The sequence below is a fragment of the Meles meles genome, chromosome 13, assembly GCF_922984935.1.
Source record: "Meles meles chromosome 13, mMelMel3.1 paternal haplotype, whole genome shotgun sequence".
Classification (NCBI taxonomy): Eukaryota; Metazoa; Chordata; class Mammalia; order Carnivora; family Mustelidae; genus Meles; species Meles meles.
Window position 1 is genome coordinate 55,013,968 of NC_060078.1, and position 14,510 is coordinate 55,028,477.

Genomic DNA, 14,510 nt, shown 5'->3' on the forward strand with positions numbered 1-14,510 from the left:
AGAGCCCATGCAGCACACCTAGGAGCCCCCGTGGAGGTGAGCTCCGAGGGGCAGAGTTGGGGGCGGGGGTGAGGCTGACCATCAGACTCCAGGTTTGTGGCCTGGAGGGGTAAAAGTGGGGTAGCTTCAGGGGGCTGGCGGGTTTTTCCCGCTCTGGGGTTTCTGTGCAGCTCCATAGGGCACAGTTTCCTCCTGGGTGGCAGGTGGCCTCATGGGGTGTGGCTCAGGGGTCCCCAGTCTGGAGGGCTTGGGCCCAGGCCTCTGGGGATGGAAGCCTGAAACCCAACCTAGGGTTCTGGTCTAGGGCCGAGGGTCATAGCACGCCCCATCTCCTGGTGCTGAGGCAGGCTCCCCGGAGGACTGAGTAGAGGGAGGGCTAGGCCAGCCATCTGAGGGGATCCAGGCCACGTGTGGGCCCAGGGTTTAGATGTTTTCTCGCAGGCTTCGGACCGTGACCACTCGGGACACATGTCCAGCCCAGGCGCCTCCCCTGAAGGCTCCCAGCACCGGAAGTGAGTTAGTTTCCGGACAATTCTCATGAGCTTTATGCCCAAGTCGACATCAATTTGGGCAGAAAGATCGTGAGAATTGGCCGGCATTGTGGGACGATTCTGGCTGCGCGCCCACCCGGTGTTGGGAGCTCTTTCTCGCTAGATGCGTGTTGCTGCTGTGTGAGAGCATGGGCCTGGCACTCGTGGCACCCCCGAGGGCACCTGTGGAGGTGAACTCCCCGGAAGCAGACTTGATTAAGGGGATAAGGCTGAGCGTCAGGCTCCAGAATTGTACCTGGTGGGGTGCAGAAAGTGGGGGTGGCTTGAGGGGTGCAGGCATGTTTCTCCCACTCTGATGGTTGTGTGCACCTCTGAATGGCTTGGATTCCTCCTGGGTGGTAGGCCAAATCCTGGGGTGTGGCTGAGGGGTCCCCAATCTGGAGGGCTTGGGGCCATGCCTCTAGGGATGGAAGACTAAGAACCCAACCTAGGGTTAGGGCTAAGTCTTAGGAGCATGGCAGGCCCGATCTGCAGGCGCTGAGGGGGGATTGCTGGGGGCAGAGTGGAGGGCGTGGGTCACACAGGACATCAGGCTTCGGGTTTGTGGCCATGTTGGCTGCCAATGGGGGGGATGGCCTCAGGGGAGGATGCAGGTTTCTCCCTCTCTGATGGTTCTGTGCAGCTCCAAAGGGCACTATTTCCTCCTGGGTGGCAGGCGGAATCCTGGAGACCCCTGGAGCTCAGGGGTCTCCAATCTGGAGGGTTTGAGGGGCCAGGCCTCTGGGAATGGAAGCCAGAAAATCCAACCTAGGGTTAGTGTTAGTGCCTAGGGGTATGGCCGGCCTGATCTGCCAGCAATTACGGGATCGCCGCGGGCTGAGTGGAGATCCTGGATCAGACGGGGCATCAGGCTCCCGGTTTGTGGCCTGGGCGGCAGGGGGTGGGGTGGAGGGGGTGAGGAGGTTGGGGTGTAGGGGGGGTGGGCTGCGCAGCCCCTAATGGCACAGTTTCCTCCTGGGTGGCAGGTGAACTCCTGCATGTGGCTCCAGGGTCCCCAATATGGAGGTTTTGGGGGACAGCCCACTGGGGACCGAAGTCTGAAGACCCAACCTGGGGTTCGGGTTAGGGCCTAGGGCCATGACAGGCTCAGTGCGCTGGTGCTGGGATGAGTGCCCCAGGGGGCTGAGTAGGGGAGGTGTTGGCCACATGGGAGTCTGGCTTGTAAAGCGCTTTCTGGCAGGCTTCATGCCGCGACCACTTGGGACCACGGGCCAGGCCCAGGCGGTGGCCCTGAAGGCCCGTGCCACTGGCGGCACGTTTGCAAGGGATTCTCTGTCCAGTTCTCACAATCTTTCTGCCCAAATTGGTATGGGTTTGGGCAGAAAGATCATGAGAATTGGCCAGCATTGGGCAGCGATTTGGGCCGTGTAAAGTGCTTTCTGGCTACTGGCGTGTGGCGAGCATCCCGGAACACGGGCCGAGCCCTGACTGGCCCCGGGTGAGGAGAGCTTTCTGGGAATAGAGTTGAGGGAGGGGGTCTGGCTGAGCGTCAGCCTCCGTGTTTGTGGCCCTAGGGATGCCAGAGGTGGGGGTGGCCACAGGGGGGCATGCAGATGTCTCCCTTTCAGAGGGTTTTGCGCAGCTCCCAATGGCACGGTTTCCTCCTGGGTGGCAGGCAGAGTCCTGGGGTGCGTGTCCAGGCATCCAATCTGGAGGGCTTGGTGGCCAGGCCACTGGGGACAGAAGCCTGAAGGCCCAACATCAGGTTAGGGTTAGGGCCTAGGGGCATGACAAGTCCCATCCACTGGCACCGGGACTGCATCTGTGGGGGGCTGCATTGAGGATGGGGGTCCAGCGGCATGTCAGGCTGTAGGTTCGTTGCCAGCCGGGCTGCCAAAAGTGGGGGTAGCCTTGGCAAGGTCTGAACGTTTCTCCTGATGTGAGGGATCTCCACAGCTCCCAATGGCACCGTTTCCTAATGGGTGGGACGCGGACTCCTGGTGTGTGGCTCTGGTGTCCCCAGTCAGGAGGGTTTGGGGTACAGGGCCCTGTGGACGAGAGCCCAAGGACCCAACATACCATTCAGGTTAGGGCATAGGGGCATGGTATGCCCAGTCTGCCAGTGCTGAGACCGGCACCCCAGGGGACTGAGTAGAACGACTGTTTGCCATGGTGTGCACCTGGCTTTTATAATGCTTTCTCACAGGGTTCAGGGTGCAGTCACTCGGGATCTCCAGCCAGGCCTATGTGACTCCCCTTTGAGGCCTTCGTAGTTGGAAGGGAGTTCGTCGGGGATTACTGGCGAATTCTCATGAGCTTTCTGCTCATCGATATCGATTTGGGCAGAAAGCTCGTGAGAATTGGCCGTTGTTCTGCAGCGATTCGGGCCACAGTCATGCCTAGTGCTGAAAGCCCTGTCTCGCTAGGTGTGTGTTGTGACCATCCGGGAACTCAGGCAGGGGACACGCAGCTCCCGTGAGGGCCCCTGCTGAGGGGAGCTTTCTGGGGGCTGAGTTGAGGGAGGGGCACAGGCTGAGGATCAGTCTCAGTGTTGGTGGCCTGGTGGGGCTCCGAAGGGCCTGATGGGGCATGCAGGTTTCTCCCGGTCTGAGGATTTTGTACAGCTCCAAAGGGCACTGTTTGCTCCTGTGTGGCAGGCAGAGTCCTGGTGTGTGGCTCAGGCGTTGCCAATCTGGAAGGCTTGGGAGTCAGCCTCTTGGGACAGAAACCTGAAAACTCAACCTGGACTTACTAACTAACCCATGGCAGGCCCGATCTGCTGGCACTGAGGTGGGATCCCTGGGGTTCTGAGTTGAGGAAAGGTGTCACACAGTGCGGTAGGCTCTGCGTTGGTCAGGGCCCATGAGGAATTTGGGTGTGGCCTCAGGGAGTCATGCAGATTTCTCCCAGCCTGAGATTTCTGCGCAGCTCCAAACAGCACGGTTTCCTTCTGCGTGGCAAGCGCAGTCCTGTGGCTCATGGGTCCCCAGTCTGGAGGGACAGTGCCAGTGTGGCTCGAGACCAGTGGAGGCAGTTGTGAGCTGCATTGGGAGTCGCTGGAAGGCCCGGCAGTGCAGGTTCTCACCACTGGAGGGAGTGGTGAGCTGTGGTGCGAGAGACCCTGGAAGGTGTGGCAATGCTGCTTGCCACCACTGGAGGCAGTGGCGAGCTGCAGTGGGAAAGACTCGGGAAGAGGAGTCCATGCAGCCCGTGGGCACTGAGGGCCCTGGTGAGGTGCTGGGTGAGAGACCCTGAAAGGTGAGGCACTGCAGCTTGTTTCTACAGGAGGGAGTGCTGAGCTGTCTAGTCTCTGTTTCCCCAGGCTCAAGAGTAGTGGTAACAACCCCTGGAGCCGGGCCCCCACTCAGCACTGTGCCCCGTTACCTCAGGTTTGGTGGTAATGGGCTGTCAGGATGGTACAGGAGGGGCCTTCCAGTGGGGGTCTGGAGTCCAGGGAGGGAAATCAAACCCAACTCATGTTGCATTTGGAACCAATGAGTTGAGTGTTTTTTGGAAAAGTATATTCGCTTCTCTAAAAAGGACAATGGCCTTGGTCGGCGTTAGAAAGAAGTTAATGACCACTTAAGAAATAATCATGTGTCTCTCCTCCTCCCAGGAACTGGAGCAGGTGTGCAGGCTTTACGTCTGAGAGCCTGCTTATCCCCACCTGACAACACTTCTTCACTCTGGCTGCGGGAGACCTGAAGTGTGGAAATCAGTGTCTGAGTCAGTCATACAGCTTGTCTCAGGACGTCAGCGTTCAGAGAAAACAGCAGGTCCATTGAGCGCAATGTCACATCAATGTCAGGATGGGAGGTAAAACTTCTCTTTCACCCCAAACCTCCTGGGCTTTTCTCTTGTCTCTAGTGGAGCCACAAAATCAAATGGAAGCAGCTGTCAGCCATCTAGAGTGGGTGCCAGAGTTCCTGAGTTTCCCTGCGGGGAGCATCTGGCAGGGGATCCCATTTTCTCTGTTCATTTCTGGCTTACAAAGGTATTTGGAACATTTTCCTAGGCAATCCCTTGGCTTCAAAAGGGAAGATGAGATTGACTCGGTGTGTGTTTGAACATAGAATGTGTTCCTTCATCTAACAGAGCTTATTCCATTGGACCTAGGCTGTGGTGGGATGGCCGGCATCTAGAGTTAGGTGGCTGTTTGCAGTCAGATTGAGACATGGATGATGTCTTGTCCTTTGTCAAAGGTGATGTATCCTAATGGATTTGTCTTTTCATCCAAAGTGTTCCAATGAGGGCAGAGGGAAAATTCAAAATGATTCCAAGGAGCCTTGGATGATTGAAAAGGGAAGCTTGACTTTCTAGTTTCACTCAATGGACCATCTAGATAGTTGGACATGGTGTGTTTTCTCTGCAGTTTCATGGGTGGTGAAGTCTGAAGGAGAGTCTTTGGGAATTCCTCTGGATAGAGGCATGCTGGTGGCTTCAAGAGGCTTGGCATCAGGAACCCTGGGGTGAATTTCTGTAGCTGCTTGCCTAACGCTGGTTGAGTCAGGTTATCCCCCAGGTTTTCCATTTCCTCCTTAGGCAATTGCTGGCAGGGAATGTTCTGCTTAAAGCGGAACCCTCCTGCAATGTCAGTGGGCACGCGGGCTGTTGCAGCCTCTCTGGAAAAGCGTATGGTGGTTCCTCCAAAAGCTAAAAACTGAAAAACCAAGGATCCAGCCATTGCACTCCTAGATATTTACCCAAAGGACACAAAAATGCACTTTCTACCTAGAACTGACAGGGTCCCGGAGGAGAGTGAAGTGCATTCTGCAAGACATTGTGGGCAGCGCTGGCTCCAGGGGTGGCTGTGTGTCTCCCATGTGACCGTTGTGACAGGTCAGGGCTATGAGCATGTTCCTGGCTGAGGACAGGTGAGGCGCAAGTGGAGAGCTGGCAGAGCACCTTCTTCTGTGCCTCCAGCCTCCCCCAACACACACAACCTCATCGTCTGCCCATGTCACTCCACGTCAGACTTCTCTGCATTGCCAGGCTGAGACGTTGGTTTGTGCTTCATTCTTTGCATGTGGGTGAAGTTTCAAAAGTTCGATGGTTGGAATGACGGGTCATCAGAACAGATGTTCCTCTTTTATTTCCTGTTCTTCTTTCAATCACTGAAGTAAATCAGACCTGCTAGTGGAAGGGACAGTCTGTGTATTTTTCTTTCCTGTTTTTGTTAAACAATGGGAAAACAGTCTTCTGAAATTGTCAAAGAATCCTTTGTGGGGGTTCAGGTTTTTCTCTTCTGTGAACCACTTTCAGATATTCAAAATTATTTTTGAGGGGCACCTGGGTGGCTCAGTCATTCAGATTCTGCCTTTGGCTCAGGTTATGATCCCAGGGTCCTGGGATCGAGCCACACATCGGGCTCTCTGCTTGGCAGAAAGGCTGCTTCTCCCTCTCCTGCTCCCCCTCCTAGTGTTCCCTCCTTTGATGTGTCTCTCTCTCTGTCAAATAATAAATACAGCCTTTTAAAAAAGAAATTACTTCTTAACGTAAAGCACAGCCTCAGAGCTGTAACAAGATCCAGTGCCATTTGAGAGAGGGAGAAATGGAGGAGGAGTGTAGTTTGTTTCGGAGCCCATGGAGTTGCTCATTGTGCTCCCAGTGGAACACAGCCCATGTTAGTCTTCCCTGGTGGGGGTGGGAGAGGCGGTGTGTGTGTGCGACTGCTCATCTGGTGGCCCATCCTGGGCTCTGAATCCTGACCCAGTGAATCACTTGCGACTTTAACTGGGGAATTTATAAAGAAACAGAATGAACCCTGGAGGGTGCCTGTATCATTTGCACTCGGACAACTCCATGGAACAAAGGAACTCATCACCCGTGAAGCATGTCCATAACCCTGAGGGTATGGGCTTTGCTTCATGGGAGGAGGTTGTGTCTTCATCCTTATCTTACCCAGAGCCATGTTGTGTGGTGATGGAGACCCAGACCTTTATGTGACCATGTCATTATTGTTCTTGTTATTTTAAGAAAGCGATCTAGACATTGACTTCGAGATCCAAATATCAAAAGGAAAAACACAAGGTCAACTATATATATGAGGACTGAACTTGTGGTACCTCTCATTAGTATGGGGAATGTTGGGCCGCCCATACGAGGAAGAACACAGAAGTCTGTTTGGATAGAAGTGTGCTGTGTACAAGTAGTGTTTTATTCTGTCCTTTTCCTTACTTCTCTGAGGGGAAAATAGAGTGGTGACTGGAACTTGGTTTCTGGTTTTGAGGAATGGGAGACAAGAGATTTGAAAGAGCAGAGTTCATGCTGATGTGGTGCTCCATACCCAGTGAGTGAGGGTTTGAAGCTTGGACTTGGAAGTGTTGCTGTTCAGGGAGGTTGTGGTCCGAGTTTCCCGCACACAGAGTCACTGGCTGGTCTGCCTCATCGGACCACTTCCTGCCTTTTGAAGGGCAGCTTGAAAGTGACTTGAAACCCTAGGACACTGGAGGAATGATCTGGAAGGGACATCTGGGTGGACCAGTGTAGACACACCCAGGGAATTCCAGAGCTCACGATGAATATATTTCTGATACTGGAGTTTGCTTCTCGGTGAGCAGCGTTGAGCTGGGGAGGAAAGCAGTCTCTGGGTCTTAGGATCACCACGTCAGCAGGTGTGAGCCTGGCAGGGCCGTCAGATCAGATAGCCAGGAGACTGTGAGGCCATGGTGGTGGGCCTTCGCTCTGAATGAGCAGGCCAGCTTGCTCCAGGGATAGTGGTCTGCTCCCCAGCCAGCCCTCCTGCTGCAGATGTGATAGGAAACTTGCTTCCTGTTGGGTTCTCCAGCCCTCGTCTCCACAGGGGGCTTGGTGGGAAGCAACCCACAGGCAGCATTATGGAGTCTTGCCCAGTGTGCCCCTTGCTTCCTCAGATGAGGCACCGCAGGGGTCCTCTGCCTGGCGTCTGTGAATTCAGCCAGCAGAAGCTCTTCTTCCAGAGCCACACCCCTGAGAAATCCTCCACTTTGCTGTGCTATGTGGAAGAGGCCAGTGTTCATTTGGAACTGAAATCTCAGCTCCTGCCATTAGGTTCCCAGGCCCCATGGCACACCAGTCTCCTTGAAGCTCTAGTTCCACATGGGGCGTCACGTGCGAGACTGAGACGGAACCTGGGCGGCGGCTGCTTCTGCTGCTGCTGCAGGTTCCCTCCTGAGAAGTGTGCAGCAAAGCCTGGTTTGTGATGACGTCCCAGGAAAGAGGGACAGGTGCACCATTCTGCCCCAGCACAGGAGGATGCCAGACGTCAATCACAGGTGGCTGGTGCAGCGAGGAGAGATGTCTTTTTCCCAGCACCTTGGCCAGAGGGAGATATGGACCTGGGATGCTTCTCTGCTCAGCTTTCTCAGATGAGCACATCAGGCAAGGGGAGGAAGTGTGTGTGCTCTCCTGGAATCGAGGAAGTTGCCTGATTTCGGGTTTCATGTGCAACTAGATTCCTCTTATGGCTCATTTTCCTGATGGTCTTCAGGGTGCCCTAGGGGGACCCATCGTTTGGGCATCCTGGCTGTGCAAGGGCTCTGGTCACCCTTTTCCCCAGGGCTCTGCACTAGGAAATCAGAGGGAGTCAGTGGTGAAACCATCTGAGTAGGCCTCTGTTTTCTCCTTGCTGAGATGGCCTGGTGACTGTGATAACTGCTGTGGAAATAGAAAGCAGGACACAGGGCTGGGGTGCTGAAGGGGAGCTGGCGGTGGTGCTTGTTATTCACATAGAGGCCAGGTGGGTCTTTACTAGGAAGGTGATGCTTGAATCAAGTTTGAGAGAAGGTGAGTGATCTCACATCAAGAGTCTTCTAAACGGAGGGGAAAGCGTATGCTAAGGCCCTGGGGCAGGAGCATACCAGGTATGTCCAGGAGCAGCAAGAAGGTCCTGTGGCCACAGGAGATAGCTTAGGACATGACCTCAGGGACATGACAGTAGGGTGACAGAAAGCCGTTGCAGGGCCATGACCCCATGGGACCCTGTTTCACTGGGCCATCCTGGCTACAGTGTTGAGAACAGATGACACAGGGTTGAGGATGGGCAAGGGAGGTCAATGATGAAGGTTTTTTAGGAACCCAGGCAAGAGATGGGCTCCAGTGTGGACCAGACAGGTGGCCTTGGAAGGAGGGGTTAGTGCTATTCTGGGTACCTGTTGAAGATGGAGCTCACACAGTTTGCCAATGGGTTCAGTTTTGGGAAAGGGAGAAAGGAAGAATTGAGATAATTCCCAGGTCTTGTGGGTTGTCCTGAGCGAGGCGAAGGAGGAGGTTTCTGGGGATAGGGGATAGTCCACGGAGGAAGGTGCCTTTCACAGTGGACCTGCTGATGTTTGTGTCTGGGAGAATTCTGAACACCTACCTCCTCAGCAACTTTCAAGTACAAGTCTTCCCCACTTTGCTCAAAGTTCATGGTAAGATAGGTGGCTTTCTGGAAAGATCTATGTTATTACCCAGCTCTAGCAGCAGGAAGAAACCTGACTCTTATGAAAGAAGTCAAGAAGTGGCCTCACATCCAGCATCTGTTTTGTGGGGAACCACTGCAGAGGCAGCATGCACCCCAACAAGCTCCTTCCTGGGCACTGCTCTCCACGTCCAGCCACCAGCGCTTTGAATTATGTCTGTGAACATCTGCTTTATCTCCATTTATTTCGGGCATCTCTTGGGATGTTGTGTCCTGAGGCCCAAGAAGAGCCGAAGAGAAGGAACTTTTGGTGTCTGAGCATGCGCACTCACTTTTCTGTAGAAATGAATGGTCATTCCTTTTTCTGTTTACGCCATTTCTGCTGTGAAAGGTTTGCTAGGAACCCTGTACTTTCAAGTAGCAGGGGAGCCTATACCCCATCCTGCAGGGTAAGCTTTCATCTCCATGCTGCACAGAACATTCCATGACTTGTGGATTTTATCACTCAAACATGGCACCTTTGACTACCTTTCCCATTTTCGCCCACCATCCCTGAATCTGGCAACCACGAAACTGTTCTCATTATCTATGCGGTCAGCATTTTTTTCCATGTGGAATGTCCATGAGAGCCTCTGGTGTGTGTCTTTCCATGTCTGAGTTACTTAGCGTAAGGCTCCCAAGGTCAATGTTGCCATGTCTGGTTATTGTGAATAATGCTGCCATGAACATGGGAGTGCACCTCTCCGTTGGAGGGAGTGTTTTGTGTTCTGCAAAGGAATACTTGCTAGAGCAGTGACTGGGTCCTGTGGTAGTTGCATTAATTTTTTTCTGGAACCCCCACTGCATTTGTCACAGTGACTGTACCAATTTCCATTCCCACCAACAGTGCACGGGGTCCCCTTGTCTACACATCCTTGACCACAGCTGTTGCCGGTCTCTGGGACGATTGCTGTTCCAACCATTGTGAGGAGAGAGCTGATGGCGGTTTTGACTTCTGTTTCCCTGACAACAATTAGTGATGTCGAACAACTTTTTCTGTGTCTGTTGGCCATCTCTATGCCATCTTTGGAAAGTATCTGTTTACATATTCTCCCCAGTTTTTATTCAGTTTTTGTTTGGACTTGAAGGAGTGTTTTGTGTATTTTGGGTATTAGCCTCTTCTCACACATACAATGTGTAGCTCTTTTTTCTCATTGGGGAGGTCGCCTTTTAAGGCTTTGATGGTTTCTTTGGTCATGCGGAAACTTCACTTTGATGTCCTTCCACTTGTTCATTTTTGCTTTTGTTGCCTTTGCTTTTGGTGTCTGATGTAAAAGGCTCTTTCCCAAAACCTGTAACGAGAAACTTAGTATCCATGTTTCCTTCTTGGAGGTTTATGGATTCAGTTCTTATGTTCAAGTCATTCATCCATTCATAATTTGTATGCGCGGTGTAAGAAAGTGACCCACTCCCATTCTTCTGCATCTAGTGTCCAGTTTTTTCTGAACCGTTCACTGAAGAGACAGTCCTTTCCCCATTGCTGTGATTCTGCTGCTGTGTCATAAGTTAACACCATACAAGTGTGGGTTAGATTCTGAGGTTTCCCCTTTTCTTTTCTTTTCCTTTCCTTTCCTTCTCCCTTTCTTTCTCTTCCTTCCTTCCTTTCTTCTTTCTTTGTCTTCTAACTTGAAGTTGGAGTGTGGTGACTCCAGGTCACTTAGTCACTTGTTTTCTTTCTTGCTTGCTTGCTTTCTTATCAGTGAGATTATTTTTTAATTTATTTTTACTTAGTTTACATTTGTATTCTAAATATTTTTCTTTCACTTCTCTTTTATTATGATCATATAATGTGCTGTTTGTTTCAGGGGTACATCTCTTATCCTTCTGTTTTAGACAACACACAGTGCTCACCACAGCACATACCCTCCCCATGCCCATCACCCAGCCACCCCATTCCCCAACTCCCCTCCCCTTCAGAAACCCTCAGTTTGTTTCTTGAATTTAAGTCTCTCTTACCCTTTGTCTCCCTCTCTGGTTTCATCGTGCTTCCTTTTTTCCTCTCTTCCTCTATGATCCTCTGCCTTGTTTCTTAAATTCCACATATCATCCATGAAATAAGTTAATCAGAGAAGGACAATAAGTCAATCACAGAAGGATAATTATTATTTTGCTTAGCATGATGTCCTCTCGTTCCATCCATGCTATTGGAAATGGCAAGATTTCATTTTTGGATGGCTGCGTCATATTGAGTTCATTGTCCTATCCATTCATCTGTCAGTGGAATTCTGGGCTCTTTGAATACTTAAGCTCTTGTGAGCCTTGCTGCTATAGACATTGGGGTATGGTGCCCCTTCATAACATTCCATTTGTATCTTTGGGATAAATACCTAGTAGTGCAGTGGCAGGGTGGTAGGGTAGTTCTATTTTCAACTTCTTGAGGAAACTCCACACTGTTTCCAGGGTGGTTTCGCCAGCTTGCATGCCCACCAACAGTATAAAAGGGTTCCTCTTTCTCCACATTCTCGCCAACACCTGTCGTTTCCTGACTCGTTCATTTTAGCCATTCTGACTGGTGTAAGGTAGTATCTCATTATGGTTTTGATTTGTATTTCCCTAATGTTGAGAGATGTGGAGCACTTTTTTATGTGTCTGTTGGCCCTTTGGATGTCTTCTTTGGAGAAATGTCTGTTCATGTCTTTGGCCTATTTCTTGATTGAATTGTTTGTTCTGTGGGTGTTGAGTTTGGTAGGTTCTTTCTAGATTTTGAATACTCTCTGATATGTCGTTTGAAAATATCTTCTCTCATTCTGTTCATTGTCTTTTGGTTTTGTTGACTGTTTCCTTTGCTGCGCAAATGCTTTCTATCTTGATGAAATCCCAACAGCTCATTTTTGCCTTTGTTTCCCTCACCTTTGAAGATGTGTCTAGCAAGAAGTTGCTCTGTCTGAGATCAAAGAGGTTGCTGCCTCTGTTCTCCTCAAGGATTTGAATGGATTCCTGTCTCACATTGAGGTCTTTCATCCATTTTGAGTCTATTTTTTGTCTATGATATAACGAAATGGTCCAGTTTTATTCTTCTTCATGTGACTGTCCCGTGTTCCCAGCACCATTTTTTGAAGAGACTTTTTTTCCCATTGTATATTCTTTCCTGCTTTGAGGAAGATTAGTTGGCCCTAGAGTTGAGGGTCCATTTCTGGTTTTTCTATTCGATTCCATTGATCTATGGGTCTGTTTTTGTGAAAGTACTGTACTGTCTTGATGATTACAGCTTTGTCATAGAGCTTGAAGTCTGCAATTGGGTTCACACCAGCTTTTGTTTTCTTTTGCAACATCCCTTTGGCTATTTGGGGTCTTTTGTCCTTCCAGACAAATTTGGGGATTATTTATTCCAGTTATGTGAAAACCATGGATGGTATTTTGATAGGGAGTGCATTGAATCGTGGGATGGTTCTAGGTAACATAGACATTTTCACAATATTTGTTCTTCCAATCCATGAGCAAGGAACATTTTTCCATTTCCTTGTGTCTTCCTCCACTTCGTTCATGATTACTCTATAGTTTTCTAAGGACAGATTCTTTGCCTATTTGGTTAGATGGAATCCTAACTACCTTATGGATTTGGGTGCAATTATACATGGGATGGACTCCTTAATTTCTCTTTTTTCTGTCGCACTGTTGCTGTAGACAAACGCAACTGATTTCTGTATGTTGATTTTTATATCCTGCCACTTTGCAGAATTCCTGGATGAGTTCTAGCAATTTTGGGGTGGAGTATTTTGGATTTTCCACAGGAAATATTCTATTGTCTGCAAAGGGTGAGAATTTAACCTCTTCTTTGCTGATTCGGACGCCTTTTATTTCTTTTTGTTGTCTGATGGCTGAGGATAGGAATTCTCGTTCTATATTGAACAATAGTGATGAGAATGGGCATCCCTGTCATTTTCCTGACCTGAAGGGAAAAGCTCTCAGTTTTTCCCCATTGGGAATAATATTCTCTGTCAGTTTCTCATAGATGGCCTTTATGATGTGGAGGTATATACCCTCTATTTCTCCACAGTGAAGAGTTTTGCTCAAGAAAGGATGCTTTAATTTGTCAAATGCTTTTTCTGCATCTATTGAGCTGATACTATGGTGTTCTTTCTTTCTTCTATTAAGGTAGTGGATTCCATGGATTGACTCGCAGTTGTCAAGCCACCCTTGCAGCCCAGGAATAAATTTGATTTGGTCATGGGGATTCATCCTTTTAATGTACTCTTTGGTCCTATTGGCTAGTATGTTGGTGAGAATTTTTGCATCCATATTCATTAGGGATAATGGTCCATAGTTCTCTGTTTGGGTGGGGTCTTTGTCTGTTTGGGGGATCAAGATTATGCTGGCCACATACAAAGGTTTGGAAGTTTTCCTTCCAGTTCTATTTTTTGGAAATGTTACAGATGAAGAGGGCTTGGGTGCCAGGCCTTGGACACAGAAGCCAGGAAACCCAAACTAGGGTTACATGGTAGGCCCTAGGGACATTGGGACCTGATCTGCTGCCTCTGAGGGAAGCTCCCAAGGGGGGCAGAGTTGACGGTGTGGGTCAGGCTGAGGATCAGGCTCCAGGTTTGTGTCAAGGGGGCCACTGAAGGTGGGGGTGACCACAGGTGGGCATGCAGATGTCTCTTGCTCTGAATCCTTTGCAGAGTTCCAAATGGGATGGTTTCCTTCTGGATGGAAGGCGGAGTCTTGGGGGATGGCTCAGGTGTCCCCAATATGAAGGGTGTGGGGGTCAGGACTCAGGGGACTGAAGCCAGAAAACCAAACCTAGGGTTAGGGTTAAGGCCTGTGGACATGGCAGGCCTGTTTTGCAGGTCCTGATGGGAGCACCATGGGTGCTGAGTTGAGGGCATGGGTCAGGCTGTGTTTCAGGATCTGAGATTATATCCAGGGGGCCTTAGGAAGTGGGTGAGGCCTCAGATCAGGATGCAGATTTCTCCCAGTCTGAATCCCTTGTGGAGTTCCAAATGGCACGGTTTCCTTCTGGGAGGCAGTCAGAGTCCTGTGCGGTGTCTCAGGAGTCCCTAACCAGAGCTCTGGGGCGCCAGGCTTCTGGACATGGAAACCTGAAAACCCAACCTAGGGCTAGAGGTAGGGCCTAGGGGCATGGCAATTCCAATCTGCCAGCGCTAAGATGGGCTCCACAGGGGGCTGAGTAGAGGGCGGAGGTTGCCAGCCTTCTGTGGTGATTTGGACCACATCTGTGCCTGAGGTTTGGAGCACATTCTTGCGAGGTTCCGACTGTGAACCCGCAGGACATCGGGCCAGGCCCAGGCAGTTCCCTCGAGGGGCTCTACCACCAGAAGCAAGTTTGCCAGGGGTTTCTTCCCAATTTACATGAGCTTTCTGCCCAAATCATTAATGATTTTAGCCCAAATAATGATTTTGCCCAAATTATTATTGATTTGGGCAAAAAGCTTGTAAGAGTTGGCCGGCATTGTGCATCAGTTTGGGCCACTTGTGCATGTGGGGTTGGAGCACCTTCTTGCTAGGTTCTTGTTGCAATACCCGAGACCACAGGCCATGCCCTCATGATTCCCCTGAGTGCCCCTCTGAGGCGAGCTTCCTAGGGGGCTGTGCTGAAGGCTGGGGTCAGGCTGACTGTCAGGCTGTGGCTTTGTGTCCAG